This window comes from Galeopterus variegatus, unplaced genomic scaffold (assembly GCF_000696425.1).
Source record: "Galeopterus variegatus unplaced genomic scaffold, G_variegatus-3.0.2 Scaffold146, whole genome shotgun sequence".
In the NCBI taxonomy this organism is placed as follows: Eukaryota; Metazoa; Chordata; class Mammalia; order Dermoptera; family Cynocephalidae; genus Galeopterus; species Galeopterus variegatus.
This window is the reverse complement of record NW_007726257.1, coordinates 646,801-668,400: the sequence shown is the minus strand read 5'-3', so window position 1 is coordinate 668,400 and position 21,600 is coordinate 646,801. Positions and strand designations below refer to the sequence as shown.

Here is a 21,600-nt window from a genome sequence, read left to right as displayed (position 1 = left end):
CGTCTTCCTACCTCCAGGCCCTTCCAGCACCTTCAACGTCTCTCCTTCGCTGTCCACAGCATCCTCTCCTCTCCGTGTTTTTAAGCTTCTTCAAGCTGGATCGTTTCTTTCTGACTCCACGTCTTCCCTCCCTCCTTCATCCTGCGTCCCCTCGACCACCCCAGGGGTCTTCTGTTTCCAGCCCATCATAGAGGGGGATTACACCCCAGAGCCATGTTGTTTAACTTTTCTGTAGCAGTTGGAACCAGGGGAAATGTCTCTCTTTCAATATGAGACCTCCTTGCTTCTATTACACAAGCCTAATGCTTCCTCCAATCTCACTGACCCACCCTTCTTGTCCAGCACATCAGCTTCTCTCTCTTCTCCCACTCAGGTGGATTCAGACATTTGCCCCAGCCCAGGCCTTATGTTCTTCTCTCTGTTTCTCTCTCGGAAATCTCGCCTACTCCCCCTATTCCTTTCAGATTTTTTCGCAGGTTGTTCCAAAACCCATATCTCCAGACCTCACATTCCTCCCATTTCCATCCCCATTTCCAACTTTCTGCTGGCCACATCAACCTGGACAGTCCACCATCATTTCAAAACAAGCTCTGCCTCTTTCTCCCCAAACTAGCCCCTCCCCTAATGTTGCTAGTTAAGGTGACCACCTGGTAATGGGAACATGTAGTCCTTGACCCTTGCATCTCAGCCATCTTTCGTTCCGTGGTCTCGCTTATGCATATATCCAAACACTCACTAACACTTCATTTCCTCTGTTTCAAACTCTGTCCACATGGCATTCCTAGAAGTGTACTAGATGGGCAGTCTACTAAACTCCTACTTGACCTGTTTAAGTGAAAGACTTCTAGGTCAAGTGAACAAAAGTCTAACTTGAACCATAAAAAGAGAGAGTCACAGCCCCTCATCAATTCCCAGACCTGAGCCAGTTTGCAGACCTAGAACCCCTTGAGTGATGGGGAGACCAGGTCCCCTTGAAGAAGATCCCCACTAGGCTCCCCAAAATTTATACTGTTAATCTTTCTCCCAGCCTTCCCCCAAAGGGACCTGTGGCCTATTACCGGGGTGACAGTACATTGAGGAAAAGAAAATAATCAGACCTTTTGGGGACTATGGACCCTGGCTCTGAACTGACGTTAATTCCAGGAGAGCTGAAACCTCACTGTGGCCCACCAGTCAGAGCAGGGGCTTATGGAGGTCAAGGGATCGCTGAAGTTTTAGCTCCATTCTCGTGTCCATTCCCTAGCACTTGGCGCGGGCCAGTGTGGCTGTGTCCCCATGCTGCGGCAGCGGCTTCCTGCGGGTTTCCCTCTCCTCGGTGCTGCCTACAACAGGGGTATTACTCTGTCCAAATCACCTCTGAGACGTTTGTATTCTCCAGCTCAAAGCTTCCACTGGCGCCTGGCTATCGGAAAAAAGGCAGCCTGATAGCTAAAGCCCTCCACAAAGTATTCCTACCCTCTTTTTCCAGCCCTCTTGGCTATAAATCCTCAACCCAATACTGTGTCTCCCACCCCTGCTCCCCACCCCCAGATATACGATCCCCCAAACATGACACAGTTTCCCTCTTCCCAGTTCTGCTTTTACTCACGGTTCCCTGTGCCTGGTACTTCTTTTTGTCGCCTTTCTCTGGATTCGTGTGCTGCCTGTTTGTAGCACAAATATATCATGTCCCCTTGTAAAACTTTGTTTCTTCACGTGAGCCTGTAACAGCCAGGGAAATAAGCAAAAACGTGTGGATGAATTAATTTACTGGCGGTGGAGAAGCGGGGGGTGGAGGCGTCTCTCTCTAGGCAGGTCACTGACTATTTTCATAAACAAAAGATTGCCGTGTTTATACCTGTTCATCGGAGTCAGCATTTCTTAAATCTGCTTAGGGTGAAAGTGAATGCTTTGTGTTTTTTAAAAAAATCATATGAAATATTCACTTTGTTTAATGTGTACGTATATTCCACGACAGGTGGCCTCTCAACTTGCACAAATAAAACAAAATTGTTTGGCTAAAACCCATCAGAGAAGAAGGAATAATGGCCAGGTGGTGGGACCAGGAGCAGATGGGAATATTTACTTAGATCTTCAGTTCTTGTTAAGTGTCCCTCTAATTAAGTACCTTCCCTTGGATGTTAAATAAACTTCCAGTGTCTTTGAATGGCCTTTTTTAAAAGAAGGTGTATTCCTGTGCCAGCTTCTCCTTTTTCCAAAGTCAAGAGCAGAATCCCCATACAGTGCCAATGGAGACTGTGCAAGCTTAAATATTCCAAGTTTCCTTTCAGACTTTTATTTGAAGTTTCCAAATTCCACAGTCAAAATAAAACCATACAGATACTTCACTGAAAATATTACAAATCCTAGGGGTTTTTTTTTTTTCATACCAAATAAGACAGTGCCAGCCCTGCTGGTCCGTGTGGACTTATCACAGAACTTGCAGAGGCAGAACTTCCAGGTGGACTGTCCCCCGCCACGCCAGCCCTCTGGTGCACCCAGGCAGTCTGAACCTTGTCTTTGGTCTTCAGGAAATCCTGTAATTCTCTATGCCACATTAGCCCTTGACCATCTTTGGATTCTTCTCTTTTGACTCACCTGACCTGCCTCTGTTGCTGGTTTCCTCCCAGTGCTCTGGCAGTAGTGTGTGGTGGCATCTCCACTTCCTTCAGCAAACATTTTATGAAGCATTTATGGAGCATCTACTGGGGACCAGAGCCACACTCAGTCCCGTGGATTGGTACAAAGGTGAGTTAGATGTGCCTGTGTCCGTGTCATTAGGGACTGGTGGGCCAATGCTCACCCTGCTCCCTGCACGGCACCTCTCCTGCCACCCCCACCTGTAACTCGAGTGGTCCCCAAGCCTCTTCTCTAGTCCTCTTCTCCCCTATGCTCCTTCAGAAAGGCTATTTTATCAGATTGATTCATTTATTCATTCAGATTCAGTTAAAAGGTTTTTTTTTCCTCATGGCTTCATTCATAAAGCTATATTCCCAGTTCTGCTTTCTCATCTGCAGTCAAGTAGTAAATCGCATCTTATGTTCTCTGAAATTCAACGTGTCCCCATCCAACCAGCTCTCCACGAGCCCTCTCTGCCTCTGTCAGCAGCCACACAAGCTTCCTTTTTCCCCCTAGGTTCCTGAATCTGGAAACCACCTTTAAGTCATCCTCCCTGTTTTTCTCTGTGTCTAAGAATCCGCTTCCGGGCTTCCTCTGCCTGCTCGTCATTCTTTCCTTCTTCCCCATTCCCACGGCCTCTGTCCTTCCCTGCTCCTAAGGCCACTCCCCGGCCTCACCTTGTACAATGTGCTCTTCATACCCAAGCCAGAATTCTCTTCTTTAAATCCCATCTGATCAATGTCACTCTCCTTATGTGACAGAGATGCTTCTCTTAACCTTTTATGTCTTCAGAAGCATCTAATCCAGCACTTTACACATAGTAGGCAAATAGTACTTGTTGGTCTGTCCTGGCAAATGCATACCTGGGTTTTAGATAGTCAGTCCCTTTTTCCTAACATCTTTACCCTGCAGAACCTCCAGGTGGTGAGCTCCACAGTGACAGAGTCTTCACTGTCTCCGTTGTGGGAGGAATGCAGCATTGTAGGAAACAGTGAAACTGGTCAAACACTGGGAAATGGAATCTAAGAGGGAAATTGAAGAGTTGGAATTGTTTGATTTGGGAAAAAGAGACAAAGATGGTGAGAGCTTATAGGGAGAAGACTTAGTGCCCTCTCTCTAACAATTGCATGCAAATCCTGTTTCCACTCTTTCTTATACATCCTTGACATGTGCTTTACCACTAGCTATTGCCCGTGGCTTCTACCTTGAGTTGTGTTAATCCGTACATGGCGTCAAGGCTGTGATGCTATTTGATGGTGCAGTCCAGGATGCACGGGGGTTGAGAAGGCTTTGCTCACTGAATGAGCACATCCTCGAGGGAGAGATGTAGACATGACCATGAAGGTGACCCAGATTTCCTTCTCAAAGAGTTTGCAGTTTCATGGGAATTAGATATGGAGCTAGTGACCTCTAGCTTAAGAGGAAGAGGCATTAAGGCACAGGAGGAAAGGTTCAAAGTGAGGGAAGATTTCCAGTGAGAGTTGTCAAACCCTCGAAATGGGTTACAGAGAAAGCTTGTGGTCTCCTCTTTCCTAGAAATGCTAAAGCCATAACAGACAAACTCTCTGCAATGGCTTGAGTGTCAGCTTCTCCAGAGGCCAGAGGATGGGGCTGGGAGCCTCCCGGCACTTCGTTCCCATAGTCCACTCATCTGGATTGCCTGGTTTCTCTGCAGGGGGACTGCTTCTTCCAACCATGGAAGTTACATGTGTTACTTATGAGAAATAATAAAAGATCTTTCTTCCTTTCTTTTTCTAGACTCCCTCTGGTCAAATGTTGTTTTTAAATAGAAGAGCTTGTTTTGCATTTTTACTTTTGTAGCATTCAAATTTAGCTTTCATATGTACTCTTCCTAGTAGTTCAGAGTGCATTTATGCGAGAAGCAAGCCCCAGATTCTATGAATGTTCACCGTTTTCCTGAAAGATGGTGTGTGGAGTGTGTGTATAGACAAAATTAGGCAGTTGAAGATTTTATAGAACTCAGCATCGGTGATGGGCACTTAGTGATGTCAGAACGCTTCTACTCACTTCTCTGACTCACAAGCATTTACTGAGCATTTACTCTGTGCCCTGACCATGCTTGACAGTTGCTGAACAAGAAAAGATGCATGAGATGCAGTCCCTGCTTTTAAGGCACTTAGAACTATAGGGGAGGTAAATATGCTCACAACCAACCATCTGTATTACAAAGGAAGGATTATGCTGGTTCAGAGGAAGGCTCTTAGTGATGAAGGATGGCTTCATAGTAGAATTATAATCATCACTATGACAATCAACTTTTTCAAGCTTTGTCATTTCTGTCTTGTATTAGCCTTGTTTTTCACTTTTTAAGAATTATTTCTGAGTAGGGAATATATTCACATGGTTCATATGCTGAAACAATTTAGAGAGGTATTTACTGATAAGTCTCACTTCCACTCCTGTTCCTGCCTGCCCAACTCACTACCCCTTCCACCATGACACAAGTAATCACGTTTATTAATTTCTGGAGTATATGTCCAGTATCTCTTCATGCAAAATGAAAAATATGTATTTTAAAATTTTCCCTCTTTCTTACACAAAAGGCAGCATACTGTTTGCCCTGTTCTTCACTTGGCTTTGAGTGGAACGGTGCATTGTGAGATCTTACCACCATGTCAGTACACAGAATGAGTCCTCTTCCTTTCTTTGTGGGTAGTGGACCACCTTCACAGTATTTAATTGTTTGGGAGATATCATGGTGTACCAGTTATCTATTGTTGCAGAACAAACTACTGCATAACATGGTGGCTTCAAACAACAATCGTTTCATTAGTTCGCAAGTAGGGTGAGCTGTTTGGACTGGGGCCGGCCAGGTGGTTTTTCTGCTGGTTTTGCCTGGATTTACTCACATAGATGCAGTCATCTGGGGCTAGATGGATTAAGATGGCTACACTCACAGGTTGGGGGTAAGTTCTGACCAGAACTGGAGTGTGTGTCTTCACCAGGCAGCCCAGTTGCTTCACAAGGTGACTGGGTCCCAAAAGCAGAGAGGGGTTATGCCCCAGTGTGGAAGTATTTATTCAGCTTATGCTCACATCACATTTTCTAATGTTCCATTGGCAAAAGCAAGCAACGGGGCCAAGCCCAGAGTCAATGTGGGAAGGAACATCAGGAGGAGCAATTCACTGGAGGTCATTATGTAACTCCCTACTACACATGGTGTAATTAACCAGCCCCTGCTGATGGATGCCTGTTATTTCCAGTCTCTTGCTATTGCAAATAATGCTTCAATAGATAACCTTGTCCATAAGTCAGTTCATATGCGAGCAGGGTAGATTACTGAAAGTAGGTTGCTGAATCAAAGGGTAAATGGTTTTAAAATTATCCAGCTATTCTATTTCTGTGGTGCTGTTTCTCTGGTTATTTTAAGCTGGTGTTTTTCTGTCATTTGTGCAGGAGCTTTGAAAATGTGAGAAGAGTTTAGATAGGAAATGCATATAAACTGAATTAATTAGAAACTCCTAAAATAACAAAGAAGATGAAAGTGAGAATAGAAATTAAATAATTTTGAATAAGGTAAGGTGTATATTACTTGAACAAATATGTCTGTTGTAACAATGCTTTACATTTCTATTGTTTACAGCATAGAAACACGTAATTTGTTTATAGTATCTCAGTTAGTTCTCAGAACAATTCTGAGTTGAAGGTATAATTGGCCCCATTATATATACATGAATGAATTTAAAGACATAGAGAAGTTGCATGACTTGCCCCAACCAGCAAGTTATAGCCAGGTTATGTACAGAGCCCTGTGACAACAAACTTGACCTTGTCCCACTAATCACATCTCATTGACAGGGATTTGTGTCTTGTGTTTGGCTTAGCTTCAAATACATAAATTTGCTCATCTTGCTAATTGCCATACTAATACATCACAATCACATGTGATATCTTCTCAGGAAGCCCTTTTTTAAAAAATTAAAGTTTATTTCTAATTTTTGAATACTTAGGGATCTTCTCTGAGTTTTCTCTTGTTCTGCACATGACCTCTTCGTCCCAATTGAGATCTCCAACTCCTGATCTTCATCACTAGTAAATCTTGACAGGGAATTCTCTTTAAGCCCATATGCTTGCTTTCAGCATTCAGGAGAAAGGAATTCATTTTATATAAAACCTTGTCTTGGCCCTCCTATGGTGGACATAGAAAGTAGACTGTTTTCTTTTTTGTTGTTGTTCACACTCAGATGTTTTCACAGGGGCTTGGTCCCAGCAAAGTGGCCTCCGAGTACAAAGCACCCACTTCCCAGAGGCATGATTGATTAGCGAAGCTGTCCTGCCCAAGGGCAGCTTGTTTTCTTGAGTCTGAATGTTGACAGGTCCAACATGCACAGATTTTAAAACAGGTCTCCAGTCCCTGGGCTGCAGTCTGCAGGCCAGGACACTTATTCTTGAAGGAAGAGAATCCTCTTCAGGGAGCGGGGGAACTTACAGGGATCAGGAATCACCCCACATTCTAGAATTCCCAAAACATGGTGGCTCAGGCCAGCATCGTCCTTGCTGAGAGAGCTCCTGATCGTGCCGGGTGCCAGGAAAACCATGGCTGCAGAAAACATGCAAAGTGAAGGTGAGTATAAAGATGTTTGGGCTAAGCCTGTGCAAATAGGAGTGAGCTCCATTTGACTAAGAGTCTCTAAACATCAAAGAAAGGCGTAAATGTAAAGAAAGGTAGAAATATGATACCTAATCAAAGTAGCCTGTGATGGAAGTTTGGAAATACAGCCAAGCAATGGCACTGTAAACAGGACGAGGTACCGATCATGTCTTTGCATGTTTGTCTCCTTCGTCTGGCAGAGTGTCTTTTACAGGGTAGAAGCTGCATAAATACAAAGTTACAAAATTTTAGGGCTGAAAGTAACCTTAGAAACCATCTCGTCCAGGCCTATTTTAAAAATAAGTAAACTGAGGCACAGGCAGCTTAGGTTAATGGCCTCAGGTTGTTTTCTTGAGGCAGAACCAGGTCTTCTAAATCTTAGTAAAGTTAGTTGCTATAAAAGTGCGCTGCCAATATTCTAACAAATGTTAAGTGAATCAATGAATAAATTGATTTCCTTTTTAAAGAAACTGACTTGAAAACCACTCACACAGTAAAATCATGTATAATCATCTACTTAATTTACTTATATATTAACCACAGGCCATCAGCCCAGGTACATTCTGTTGGGGATGGTGGGAAAAGGGGAGTTTATGAGGATGAATTGACTAGTGTCTTTTGAAGGACTTTCAGGCATCTGGGTCTTAAGACATTCTGGCCATCTTACAGAAAGTCTAAATGTCAGAGTGGGATGAAAAAATTGGACTTTTCTTACAATGATTTGTTATATGTTCTAATGCAGAAAGCCTGGTAGGGAAAATTCACCCCAAGGCGGAGAGTGGTCTTAAGTGCACTTTGGTAAATTGGATCTCAGTGTAGCAGGAGAAGCAGAAATCATTAAGGAGGGCCCAGCCTTTCACTTGACTTCTCTGTAGAGCAGCCTGCACATTGTCCAGTTAATACAGAAGGTGGCCAGCTTGTATTAAACATACCCTGCTTGGTGGAGCTCAGGGAACAGCAGACCCAGTAGCTTCATAGGTATGCCACCCTTTCTTTCAAAGCTTGATTTTTTTCCCCAATCACATGGTCCACCATCAATTCACTGTCGTCTTTGACTCTTGACTGTCTTACTACCTGGAAGGTCAGGGAGAAATTTTTGCCAGTCAAATGCAAAGATACATGTGACAGAATCTATTGTCGTGAATAAATTCAGACACCTGACAAAAGAGTATCTAGAATCTTACTTTCCTCTACGAGGGGTCAGGGGTCAGATGTTATCACCCCTTTCGGGATATAAATCAGTTATTGTTCAGCCAACCACTGAGAATATTTTAGAAGTCCATCTATCAGTATCTAGAATAGTGCCTTATATTTGGTTTCCTGTGTCATAAAGTAAATCTGCAAATAACTAAAAGTAGGGATTCCAGTGAAATGTGGGTTCTACTTCGCCGTATCTGGCGTAGGAGGCTGCGTAACTCTAAGAATACCGGTAGTGGTATCTGTCTACATTCTAAGAATTTAGGGAGGCGAGGTTTGTACAGAACGAAATCACCTTGTCATATCTGTGAGGCTTCCTGCAGAATGAAGGCAAAAATTAACCCAAACAAACAAAACAGGAACGTGTCTGCAAACAGTAAGGTGTGTGCTTCTGGAACAGCTAAGAGCATGAACTGATCCTTGATAAGTTCATTAGAGACCTACTAGCTCAAAAGGATCCTTCTCTTGTTTGTTTTTTTGTTTTTAGTCCTTACTACCATATTTATCCCATGTGTGGGAGGAAATGTCAGGGTTTTCTTGATAAGAGTGGGGGAGGAGATAAGAGATCCTGCTACCCACACCACAGGAGAAGTGGGATGAGCCTGGCTATGATGTGTGTGTGTGGTGTGTGTGTGTGTCTGTGCATGTGTGTGTCTGTCTATCTTTGTGTGTATGTTCTTGTGTGTGTGTGTGTGTCTGTGTATGTGTCTGTGTGTATCTTTGTGTGTGTCTGTACATGTGTGCCTGTGTGTGTGTTGTATGTATGTCTATGTCTGTGGGCAAGAGTGTGTGTGTGTGTGTGTTGTGTGTTAGTATGTGTGTTTTGTGTGTCTCTGTGTCTGTGGGTATGTGTGTCTTTGTGTGTCTATGTGTATGTCTCTGTGCCTGTGTGTGTGTTGTATGTATGTCTATGTCTGTGGGCAAGAGTGTGTGTGTGTGTGTGTGTTGTGTGTCAGTATGTGTGTTTTGTGTGTCTCTGTGTCTGTGGGTATGTGTGTCTTTGTGTGTCTATGTGTATGTCTCTATGTGTCTGTGTGTGTTGTGTGCGTCTGTATGTGTGTCTTCTGTGTCTCTGTGTCTGTGGGTATGTGTGTCTTTGTGTGTCTGTGTGTGTTGTGTGCGTCTGTATGTGTGTCTTCTGTGTCTCTGTGTCTGTGGGTATGTGTGTCTTTGTGTATCTGTCTGTGTCTGTGTGTGACTGGGTGTGTGACTGTGTGTCCGTGCATGTGTTGTGTATGTCTTTGTGTGTCTGTGTGTCTATGCGTGTGTTGTGTGTGTGTGTCTGTATCTTTGTGTGTGTCTCTGTGTGTGTTGTGTGAGTGTCTCTGTGTGAATGCCTGTGCATGTGTTGTGTGTGTCTGTGTCTGTGTGTGTGCAGGTACGTAGGACAGTCATGCTAAACCACTTCTTTTAGCATCACAGTTCTCTCCTTCCTCAACCTGAAGCTACTTTGCTTTGTTGGGGAAGCAAACATAACTACTTTCTTGCAAAATAAAGACCAAATAACCTGAAAAGCTCAAATGAAATCCACCTTGTGACACAATATTAGAAAACATGGAAATTTTCCATGGAGAAAATCCCCCACCAGACTGAGGAAGACAGACCAATGGAACTCGGGTTTTTTGCTTGTTTTGTGTTTCTTTTCTTCCCTCCACCCCATTTGCCAACAAAAGAATGCTCTCTCAGCCTACGCTCTTCACCTCTCATAGCTGACAGGTAATGGTTATCATTTGAACTTGAGATATTTGGTAATGAGGACAAGAGAATGAATAATTACATTACCTTATGCAAGCCTCCGTCCTTCCTTCCTTCCTCCCTCCCTCCCTCCTTTCCTTTCCTTTTTTTCTCTTTTTCTCTGTTCCTGTTTGTGGTATTTCCCCTGATTTACCAGATGTGAACATGCAAAAGGCCAGCTGTAGAAGGGATTGACACCTCCCAGATACTCTTCCCTTAAGGAACACCCGTTTGGTGTTCAATTGCATCCTGCACATCTCAAGCAGGACAACTGCAGCAGAAGACGGTGACAGAAACAGCCACCACGCAGTGAGTTCTCAACGCATGACAGACCCGCGCTGAGCTCTTGCTTGCACTGAGTCCTGCAAACCTCTGGCGAGTATGAGCATTTCCCCATTTTCAGAGGAGGAAACAGAAGCCCGGAAGAGGTGAATGAACCATCAAGGATGAACCAGCTAGGAAGTGACAGGGTGGCCTTGAGCCAGGCTGGACTCTGAAGGCCAGGCCACTGGTCCCTTCAGATCCCGACAAGGACCCACGCCCTGTGGTCCACATTAAAACCTATTTCAAACCATATGTGTCTGGCAGACAATGTGAACAAGCCGTAACTTTCCTACCTATTTTCTATCACCTGTGTTTGTAATCATCCTATTTTCTGTTTCAAGAAATTGAAACATATGAAGGAGATGCATTTGAAGAAGAATTTCTTGCCACATCTGGTGGTGAGATGCAGTCGGGGAGATGGAGTTTAGATGGTGAAATATTGGAATTTCTGATACATATTCATGGGTAGAGGGAAAGTATGCAGATACTTTCATTAAAATTCATGTAAAAATATAATTAAAAGATAATATGAATCTTTCCATGAACTTTTTAAGGACCCCTCATAAGTTGCAATGTGGAATTAAGAAATCCAATAAATTCAGGAAATCTAAGCTGAGAAAAACCCATAGCTGTGATTCTTCCAGGTATAGGAAACTTCTGGTCCTTCTCTGCTTCCAGCCTTTCTGGAAGGCTTTCTTTTTAAAATTAAATATATTTTAAAATTTTTATTTATTTATTTATAATTGACAAACAAAAATTGCATATAAGGGCTATTATATTTTATCCTGTGTGAAAGGGCCACATAACTGCCTGAGTTAACTAAGCCTGTTAACTGCATGCACTGTTCAGCTCTTGTTAATTTTCCATAGGCTCATTGGGCTTTGATCTTTAAATTTCAAAGCCAAAAAAAGACTATATAGAGAGAGAAATGACCACATTTTATCTCCTCTTCCAATATGGGTAGTTCAACCTCTAATAACACCTTTCAATAAGAAGAAAAATGCCTCTCAAGTTTAGTAACCAAGTGACTAAATCACACAACTAAACTTCCCCCCGCCTTCTTTATCAGTACTTAATTAATATTGACTCTTTTCTTGGCTTAATCTCATTTCAGAACCTGCACAAATGAACTTTTTCTGTAAATGAACCTTTTAATGTATGTATTTGAAATATCTTTAAGCCTAAGAGAATAGTTTTTAAACAAGTTATGCATTGATTTCCTCTTAGTATGAAACATTTCTCAAGTGATTTTCCTGAAAGATTCTTTGTGGTTCATTGAACACGAGAAACAAACATGTTCCTTCCAGGTTTGGTAGAGGTTACAGGGATAGAAGTAACACAGCGTTTGTTCTCAGGGAGCTTAGATCTACCAGAGGCAATAAGACACTTCAACAAACAGCCATAAGGTAAAACAGGAAATTGTTCAGTGCTGTGATTTTAATGCTGATCACTACATACCTAAAAGCTGGTTAAATTATAGTTTTATTGAACGATAATGAACTCTTATTCCCTCCTGCACAGAATTTTAAAAACCTTTTATTTTCTCTTGGTTATAATTATGGTGACCACATTTTCCATACCAAAAATGAAGACACATGGTTTGACAAAGGACGCTTGTGCCACTTCTAGGTGTGAGACCACCCATAGTTAGGTTTTTTTAAAATAGGCTTTTTTAGGCAGGCCCTATAAAAATAAAGGTTCGTTAAATAGGTGTGTTTTTAGACTTTTCATTAAAATCTACAATACAAACAGTATTTTATTCTGTATCTGAATCAACATGTTAAATCCTAAAGCACTATTTTACAGCCCACGGGTATGTGTTAGCCTATTCATAAAAACATACTGCTGCAGAGAGCAATAATACCCGCCATTATCCAGGTGTAATAAAAAGGTCCCAAGTGGTCTTCTCCAAGTCTTTAATTTTCCTTTTGAAGATAAAGCTCCTTATTTCACTTTCAAGGTTCAAGGTTTTTGAACCTTGCAAATGATTACCATTGAGGCGTGCCAGATGTGAGCAATCGTGAGTGGTAGTTCTTGAAAAGAGGGTGAAGGAATGACTTTTTCTTCTTTATTTTCTCCTGCTGCTGTCATCTGCAGTTTCTACACATGTAACTTTTCAAAATTGCAAGGCCAAAGGGATGGATACCAGCCAGGGCTGCCACAGTCCAGGCATGGGACTTTTGAACTAAGGGGACCTTAGAGATAAAATAGGTCAGTATTGATAATTTACAGATGATTAAATGAAGGCCTGCTTGACCAAAGATTAAATGACTTACCCAAAGCCACGCGACTCGTCAGTGGCAGAGCCAGCTGCTCCCCAGCTTTCTGACTGGGTAGGTTTCTATACCCTAGCCACGTTGTTTCCTGTTCTTGAGTCACTCTGGTTGATTCCCAACCACTCTGATGTTGCAGATAGCACCTAAATGTGATTATATCATTTTAGAACCATATTATTTGATATACGGACCTCCACACTATCATGAAAAAATTAGTTGGGAAACCTGGAGAAGTGGTGCCTGCCACTGATGACTCCTTGGCAGAGGTGACACGCAGGCACCAGGACCTCCCCAGGCTGACTCAGCTAGCCCAAAGAATTAGTTGGGAAACCTGGAGAAGTGGTGCCTGCCACTGATGACTCCTTGGCAGAGGTGACATGCAGGCACCAGGACCTCCCCAGGCTGACTCAGCTAGCCCAAACTTGAGTTCAAGGCAAGTGTTACGCTCTGGGGTTCCTGCTCTCCTGGGATCACTGACCTACTTACTACTGATAGATGAGACCTTGGGACCAGACCGTTCCCATTAGTGCTTTATCTGGAGTTTGCTGTAGATTGGACGCCCCCCCACCCCACTCTCATTGAGGCTCAATCCCCACTGTTTCCCCAGAGTGGGAAATCCTATTATGGTAATTGAAAGGTGGGGCCTTGAAAAGGTGATTAGATTGTAGGACCATGCAGTAGTGAATGGATTAATAATGGTGGTCAGGGTTCTGAGGTTCTGAGGGCTTTAAAAAGGAGAGCACATGAGAAGTTAGTCTCTCTCTGCTCTGCCATTTTCTGCCATGTGAGACCCCTGGGTCATTGTTGCCACCACCAAGACCCTCACCAGATGTGTGACTGGACTTTGGACTTCCTAGCCTCTGAAATTGTAAGCAATAAATTTTGTTTTGCTTATAAATTACCCAGTTTCAGGTATTTTGTTATAAGCAACAGAAACTGACTAATACAGGGTTGAAATATCACAGTATATAGTTGTACCACTGCTCTCTTTACAAATGGTTTTGATACTAAATTATTTTGTAAAATGGCTACATTTATAAGTTGATTATCTGAATGCACTTTCAGAATGTATCTCTTCCATAAAAAACATACCAAATAATTCAGCTAAGATTTTTAAATTCAACCTAATCTAACTGTAACTTACCATTCATAAGTTCATTCATTCATTCAACAATTATCGAGCACCTACTTTATGGCAGGCACTTTTCTGCATGCTGAAGATACAGCAGTGAACAGACAGACAAAAATTCCAGCCCTTTTGTGGCTTATATGTCATTGAATATATATAATTGTATCAAAAAAATAAAAACTATTAGCTTGTCAAAAATTTGGATTACCATGGGAGCAGAGAGCTAAAGGAAAAGAGAAGTCACATTAACTGCATGACCGTGACTTTGTCATGTGCTGTGTTGGGTGCTTTATCTCATTTAATTGTCACTATAGCCCTGTGAAAGATGAATATGATTATCTTTGTTTTTTACAGATGAGGAACCAAGGTTTAGGAATGTAAAATATCTCGCTCAAAGTCATACTAGTAAGGAAATAAACCTACATCAGTCTTTTCAGTACCATGCTAGATGTGATTATAACATTTTAGAACCATGTATGTGATATGTGGACCACCATATTATCACAGAAAATCAGTTGAAAAACATTAGGGCACATTTTTGCTAGTAACATATATCAAGAAATGTCATTTCATAGATGAATGGAGAAAACGTGGTATGTACATACGATGGAATATTTTTTAACCTTAATAAAGAAGGGAATCCTGCCATATGCAACAACATGGATGAACTTTAAGGCCATTATGCTAAGTGAAATAGGCCACTCACAGAAGGATGAATACTAATGATTTCACTTACTTGAGGTATCTATAACAGCCAAATTCATAGACACAGAGAATAGGACAGTAGTTGCCAGGAGCTGCAGGGAGAGAAAATGTGGAGTTGCTATTCAACAGGTAGATCTAGTGTCAAATGTTCTTATCACACACACACAAATGTCATTTCATTGGACTTGTTTGAAATATCATTTGAAATTTAGTCGTTAAGTCTGTGTTCCCTTTACCATTTATGTAGATTTATCTAAATTTCTGAATAGCAGTGATCACTATGGTACACTTTAGTTTCAGAACAAGCAACCTCCATAGAATACCTCACCCCAGATTAGCTTCTTGATGACCATAATAACATGTGCTTCTCAAATAACACACGACCTTTCATTTGGCTCCGAACTTAGTGGTTGACTTTGCTAAAAATAGGTCTTTAATGGCTGAGTATGACGGGGTGTTGGTATTTGGGAGTTTTTCTCTTCATAACCTGAAACAGAGTATGGCTACAGAATTGATTACTCCAATTTCTTTGATGAGACACATTAAGAATTTAAAAGACACTGAAAACTTTTGTCCCCAAAATTAGTTACACAAAAGAAGTATGGAATCTGCCTGTGCTTGGGGACCAGAACCCTCCTGTGTACCTAAAACACAGAGAGTAGACTGGGCCAGTGTTTCTGGAGGGAAGGGAGAGGCTGGATTTAGTCTGGATTAATGGCATGTGCCATTGCCATCACTATGTGGTGATGTGATTCCAAGAATCCACCTACCATCAGCACTTCCCAGAGACTTGCTCATTGGGTAAGGGAGACCAACCGAGACATGCATGTGTACCCCAGCTAAACCTACCCACTCTCTTTGGTCATCTCTCTAGTTTGGGGTTTTTGCAGAGGGGTTGTGCAAACCCTGCTTTTCAGTTTGCCTTATCAGTCCAAATACTTCCCATCACCCTTAGAATAATATCCAAACTCCTTGGTCTGATCCCCAGTCTTACACGGCCTTGACACCCTCTTCTCAAGCCTCATCTCTTACCACTTGCTCCTCGCCCATTGCTCATGGGCCACTCAGACTGAATTCCGTATCCTCGAAATGCATCAGGTTTCTCCCTCCTTGGGGCCTTCTGCTACTTGTGACCTCTGCCTGCATTGCAGTGCCCCTAATTTCCCCAGAGCTGGCTCTTCTTAACTTTCAAATCTCAGCTTAGATGTCACTTCCTCAGAAAGGTTCCCTCTGACCACCTAGTCATTCTCTCTCCTATCACCCCACTTTATTTTCATATTATACAGTCAATGCATTGCTTGTTTATTCTTTCAGCATCATAACATGCTTGTGTTATTCTCCACAACAGCCCCAGCACCTAGAAGGACACCAAGCACATGGTAGCTGAATGAATAGCTGTCAGATGAGGGAAGGAGGCACGCAAATTGTAGGTGATTTAAATGTAACAAATTTATTTGTAGGTTGTTTTTTAATAATGCAAAGGAAATAAAAGCCAGGCCAATTTTGTTTTTGTTTTTTAATTTCACATTCCGCCTCAATGTTTAGCTACTTCAGATTATTCAGAGATTAATCAATCACATATAACAGCCTGTCCTAAGGGGTTCCAAAAGCACCACTCTTTCCAGTGCTTTGCAAATGCACTGGCCTAAAACCTTACTCTCTGGCACTGATTTCAGAATCTTCACGCATCAGAGACTTTTAAGGCTCATCCTGAACTCCAAGTCTTGCTTTACTTCCTCCATACGCAGCTGCTGAATGGATACCCATAGAGAGTGATTTCCCCAGAAACCCACCTCAGATACTTAAATAGAGTTTGATGTATGTCTCACACACAAAAAGCACTTTTTCACTTGAGAAGGTTAGTGACACTATTGAATACAAATGACCTGTTCTTGAGTATACTGGAAACTCACAAAATTTTTTCTGGCTAGAAAGTGGAATTCAGTTGAAGATAAATCTGTTTAGACAGACCAAGGGGATTTATAGTTACTAAAATAAAGACTCTCAAAAGTGGTGTCACTTGCTGGGGCAGCCCCAAGGTTTCTAGGGCTTCAGGACCATCTCCAGGAGTTTGGCCTTTAGAAAGGGAGATGGGAGAATCCCTCCTTCCCTCGTGGGCAGCAGGAAACGGGTGGCGGTTGAGTTCTGCTCTCTGACAGTGAGATGTGGCCTTTAAGTGTTGACTCAAATCTCACAATACTGTTGGTGTCCAGCTTCTGATGCTTTATGGGATGTGCCTTTATACTTGGGGATCTAACCTTATTAATTTGGGGGGAAAACATAGACTTGAGTTTCAAAAACTTGACTTTAGAAAAGATTTTTTTTTTTAATTAGGGGCTATCTTTATATTAGCAAATCACAGAGAATATACTGTAGTGTAAAATCATTGAGTCAAGCAGTGCATTCCAAATCAATTACTTATTTGCTCTAATCTCAATGATGTAACTGTTAAACTTGGAGATTATTATTAAGGGTGGATTTAACCGTCTTACATTGGATTCTTTCTAAGGAGAATCATGGGAGATAGCTCTTTTTTCGGTTTTTACCCTGGGAGGGGGACATGTATTCTTTTGCTCAGTTTGACAGTAAGACTGAAATGGAGAGAGAGAACTGTTGATGGTGAGATCAGGGCTGAGTAATATGGAAAATCCCAGTTTATCTTAGTATAGGAAATTCTCAGTTAGCTAGAAGAAGTGAGGTATTCTGGTGAATTCAGCATTCTGCTTTCTCTAGAGATATCCAACAGACCACTTCTCTATGACCAATTTTAATAGAATTTAAATACAAGATATACTTGACACCAAAACTATACCAAGCACATGTTTATTTCTTTTAATGATGCAGAAGGTATCTGAAGATCTCACTCAGCCTCGGTGTCATCAGGAAGAACATCAGCGATCTCAGAAATGGCTGTTAGTAGGGATTTGCAGCGAGTTAGTAGGGATGGGCCTGGTATTGCTGATCGTAGCACTTCATTGGGTGTGGTGGGTGGGGGTTGGACACCAGTTCTTATTTTCCCAGATATCATCGGGCAATCTGTGAGGCTTACTCAAGAATATACAGGCTTTAAAGTGAGATAATGTATGTGAGGCACTAAGCCTAACACGCAGAGAAACATCCAGTAAATACAAGGTAATTTTAATATGTTTATCTGTGATCAGTTTGGTTTATTTTCTTTGGTGGTGAGGGGGCTCTTCCTACAGCATTATGGGCTCCTGAGCTGGAGGAACTTGATATATCTAACCCAGGTTGAGCAGAAACTTTTTTTTTTTTCCTTTTTTTTTTGTCTTTTTTCGTGTCCGGCAACGGATCGCAACCCTCAGTGTCGCGCCCGGACCGGACCGGGACCGGCAACAGGATCGCAACCCTCGGTGTTGCTCCCGCACCTCGCTCAGCCAGTGAGCGGAACCGGTCTGTATGTGAGATCCGAACCCTCGGCGGGAGCGCCACCGCATTCCCAAGCGGTGCACTGTAGCAGTGCGCCACCGGGCTGGCCCCCGAGCAGAAACTTTTTGACCTACCGTGTTGTTTACATTAAAAAAATTTTTTTTTCTTTATTATTAGCATATTCAGTCCTATAAATCATGATATTTCTTTCTTTTTTTTTTTTTTTTGTCTTTTTGTCTTTTTTCGTGACCGGCAACGGATCACAACCCTCAGTGTTGCGCCCATACCGGACCGGGACTGGCAACGGGATCGCAACCCTCGGTGTCGCTCCCGCACCTCGCTCAGCCAGTGAGCGGCCGGTCTGTATGTGGGATCCGAACCCTCGGCGGGAGCGCTGCCGCGCTTCCCAAGCGGCGCACTGTAGCAGTGCGCCACCGGGCCGGCTAAAGCATGATATTTCTTTATGCCTTTTGCCCAACCTATCATTTTCCCAAACCCCTCCCTCCCACCATCTCTAGTGTCCTTAGGTTTGTTCTCTCCCTCTGGAAGTTCAATGTATTGTTGTGGTCTTTTCTTTCTTTCTTTCCTTCACTCCTTCCTTCCTCCCTCCTTCCCTCCATCCCTCCCTTCCTTCCTAGCAGCCAGCTATGAGTGAGAACATGTGGTATTTCTGTTTCTTTGTCTGGCTTATTTTACTTAAAATAATTTTCTCCAGACTCATCCATGTTGCTGCAAATAAGCAACTACAGAAAATAACTATAAGGAACTATCATTAATTAAATGTTGAAGGGTGAATACTTAAATTGATTATTACCGTGACTTCAGATTTCACTTTCTCCTCTGGGACGAGTCTGGAAAGAGAGTTAGGAGAAGCAAGTGTGGAAAAGTCTTTTCTAAGAGTTTTTCCTACATATGTGTAAGGACATTTATTGCAGCACTGTTTATTTTGTTTTTGCAACAAAAACAAAAAATAAACAAGCTGGGAGAAAAAAGAAATGTCTTGTAGGGGACTGGCTAAATTGGTAAATTGTTATTATGAAATAAAATGCAACTATTAAGAAACATGATACATATGAACTCACATTGAAAGATGCAGAAGATCTATTGTAGAGAGAAAAAGTGAAGTCTATGTGGATAATATGATCTCACTGATGAGAAAAAATTAGATACACATAGATGCATGTATATGCATAGCATTTTCTGGAAGGATATATAATATTCTGTTCAGTTAATATAATATAATATGTAATAATTGAGTATTATAAGCTAAGGTTAATAATTACAAATTAATAATTAAGATTAGTTGATATAAACATATTGTTTATAGTAAAATGGGTATAATTAGATTATTTAAGATTTTGCTGACTTATGTTTGTTAAATATTTTCTAGTTTACATTCTAATTTGCTTATTCAAATCTTTATTCCTACCACTTATATAGTTAAATTTCAGTTCAGCTTAAAATGGTTCATAATTTCCAAACTGATGATTTTATTGTTCTCCAGTAGTGTTGAAGATAATGGCGATCTCACTAGTCATTACTTATTAAACCCCTGCTATGTGCTAAATACTTGTACTTATGTTTTCTCTGAACCTCACAAATTCCTGAAACGTGATGAGGAAACAGAGGCTCTACCATCTTAAGGAACTTGTCAAAGTCATGCAGCCAGGAACTTTTGATGCTAGCACTCAAACTCAGGTCTCACTCCAAAGACCACACTATTTCCATAAGTCATTCTGCCTGAGATAGGAGTTGCTGAATTAATTTCTCAGAGAGTCTGTTTTGCAGTTAAAACAGTTGTCTTAGCCTGTTTTCTGTCGCTATAACAGAATACCACAGGCTGGATAACTGATAAAGAGCAGTTTATTTGGCTCACAGTTCTAGAGGCTGGGGAGTCCAAGAGCATGCTGAAGGCATCTAGCAAGGGTCATCCCATGGCAGAAGGGCAGAAGCCAGAAGCGAGCACACAAGATAGAGAGGGAAGTGGGCTGAACTCATCCTTTTTATCAAGAACCTACTCCAGCATTAACTAATCCACTCCCACAATAAAGGCATTAATTCATTCATGAGGGCAGAGCCCTCATGACCTAATCACCTCCGAAAGATCCCACCTCTCAAGGCTGTTACAATGGCAATCAAATTTCAACATGAATTTTGATGGGAACATTTAAACCATAGCAACAGATAATTTCAAAAAGAAGATATAACAGAAAACATGCTTTAGTTGGTTTGCTATTATTACTGCTTTCTAGCACTTTCCACTTATCAGTGTTATTAGTTATTCTGTGCTTCACATTTGTCTGAACTCTGATCATATACTTGCAAAAGTTTATGGAAACTTCCCAAGCTTATTTGATTCCGCTGATATTTCCGTAGTGCAAATGCCAACCCTATTAGCAGGGGCCAAGTGGAGCGTGCCATCTGAGAACTGCTCCACATTTCAAGACTGGACCTGATTCAGATGAGAACACCATACCATTGTTTATTTTCATGAGATAAAGAACAAAGAAAAATAAAAGAGAAAAATCTGCTTTTGAAAACATTCAAGTAATGTAAAATGCTATTAGCTGAACTAATTCTAGGCTTGGTCTCGTTTTGATTTAACAGATTTCCACAGTTCCATTGGGTACCCCCAGGGTGGCCATGGAGAAGTAACAATAACAATAATAGGAGGTCCCTTCCAAGCCCCTATCTCTTTTCTTGCTTTTCTGGCATCCATTCATTCTTTCACTCAGCTCTCTACTGAGACATGGTCTTTATATGGAGTTGTTACTGGTGTTTTTAATCCTTTGGGATAAGTGGGGTGGGTATAGGGGGCTGTGACCTCACAATAGACATTCGACCCAGTTTTAGGAAAGGCTTTTTAGAAGAAATGATAGCTAAACTGAGTCCTGAGAGATAATAGAGGTGCCCAGTTATCTAGGAAGATAGAACAGCATGTGCAGAAGCCAGAAGTAAAAGAGAACACAGTACATCTGTACAGCTGTGAGTCTCCAAGTATCTGACCTTCTCTTTTGAATGAGAATATTGACTACAGATTAGTTACTTGACCTTGTTAAAGGCTCATCATATCAGTACTACTAGGATACAAAATCATTCCTGGAATAAATGACTTTGTTACTAAACACTATCTCAACACCATTATTGACATTCTGGGTATTTAAGACTTTTTTATTGGTCTCCTGTTTCTGGTTATACCTGTCCCATCTTCCTAAATTCACACTGGCAAATGACACACCTGGGCAAGTTGAAAACCTTAGGGACTCATGTAGAATGAAATGATAACTGCCTATTCTTAAAAAGGACTGTTGGTACACCATACTTTTTTGCAAAAACAGGGAAATGCTTAAGTCTGGAGAGTTTCTGTTTTCAATAATGAAGATGGATATTCACATGAGAGGAGGACAAAAGAAAACGGAATGCCCCAGCTGTAGGCTAAGCAGTTGGCTGTTTTTATTTGTTACTGACAGATACATCAAATGACGACTCTTTTTTTATTTCTCTTTATGCATCCAGCACCAGGGCATGCTGCTAAATCTTAAGTTCTGTTAACTCCCGACAACGCGACAACATATAAAATTAGTTTACCAGTTTTTATCCACCATAGTTTTAGATTCCCATCTCCCTTCCAGCTAGTC

The 21,600-nt window shown here is 41.7% G+C and overlaps 1 protein-coding gene across 1 annotated transcript in view; it reads left to right on the top strand.

Moving 5' to 3' along the window:
* The window catches only part of BCL2 (B-cell CLL/lymphoma 2), a 175,782-nt gene that overhangs the window by 98,619 nt on the left and 55,563 nt on the right, over positions 1-21,600 (top strand). The gene's annotated exons all lie outside the window — the stretch shown is intronic.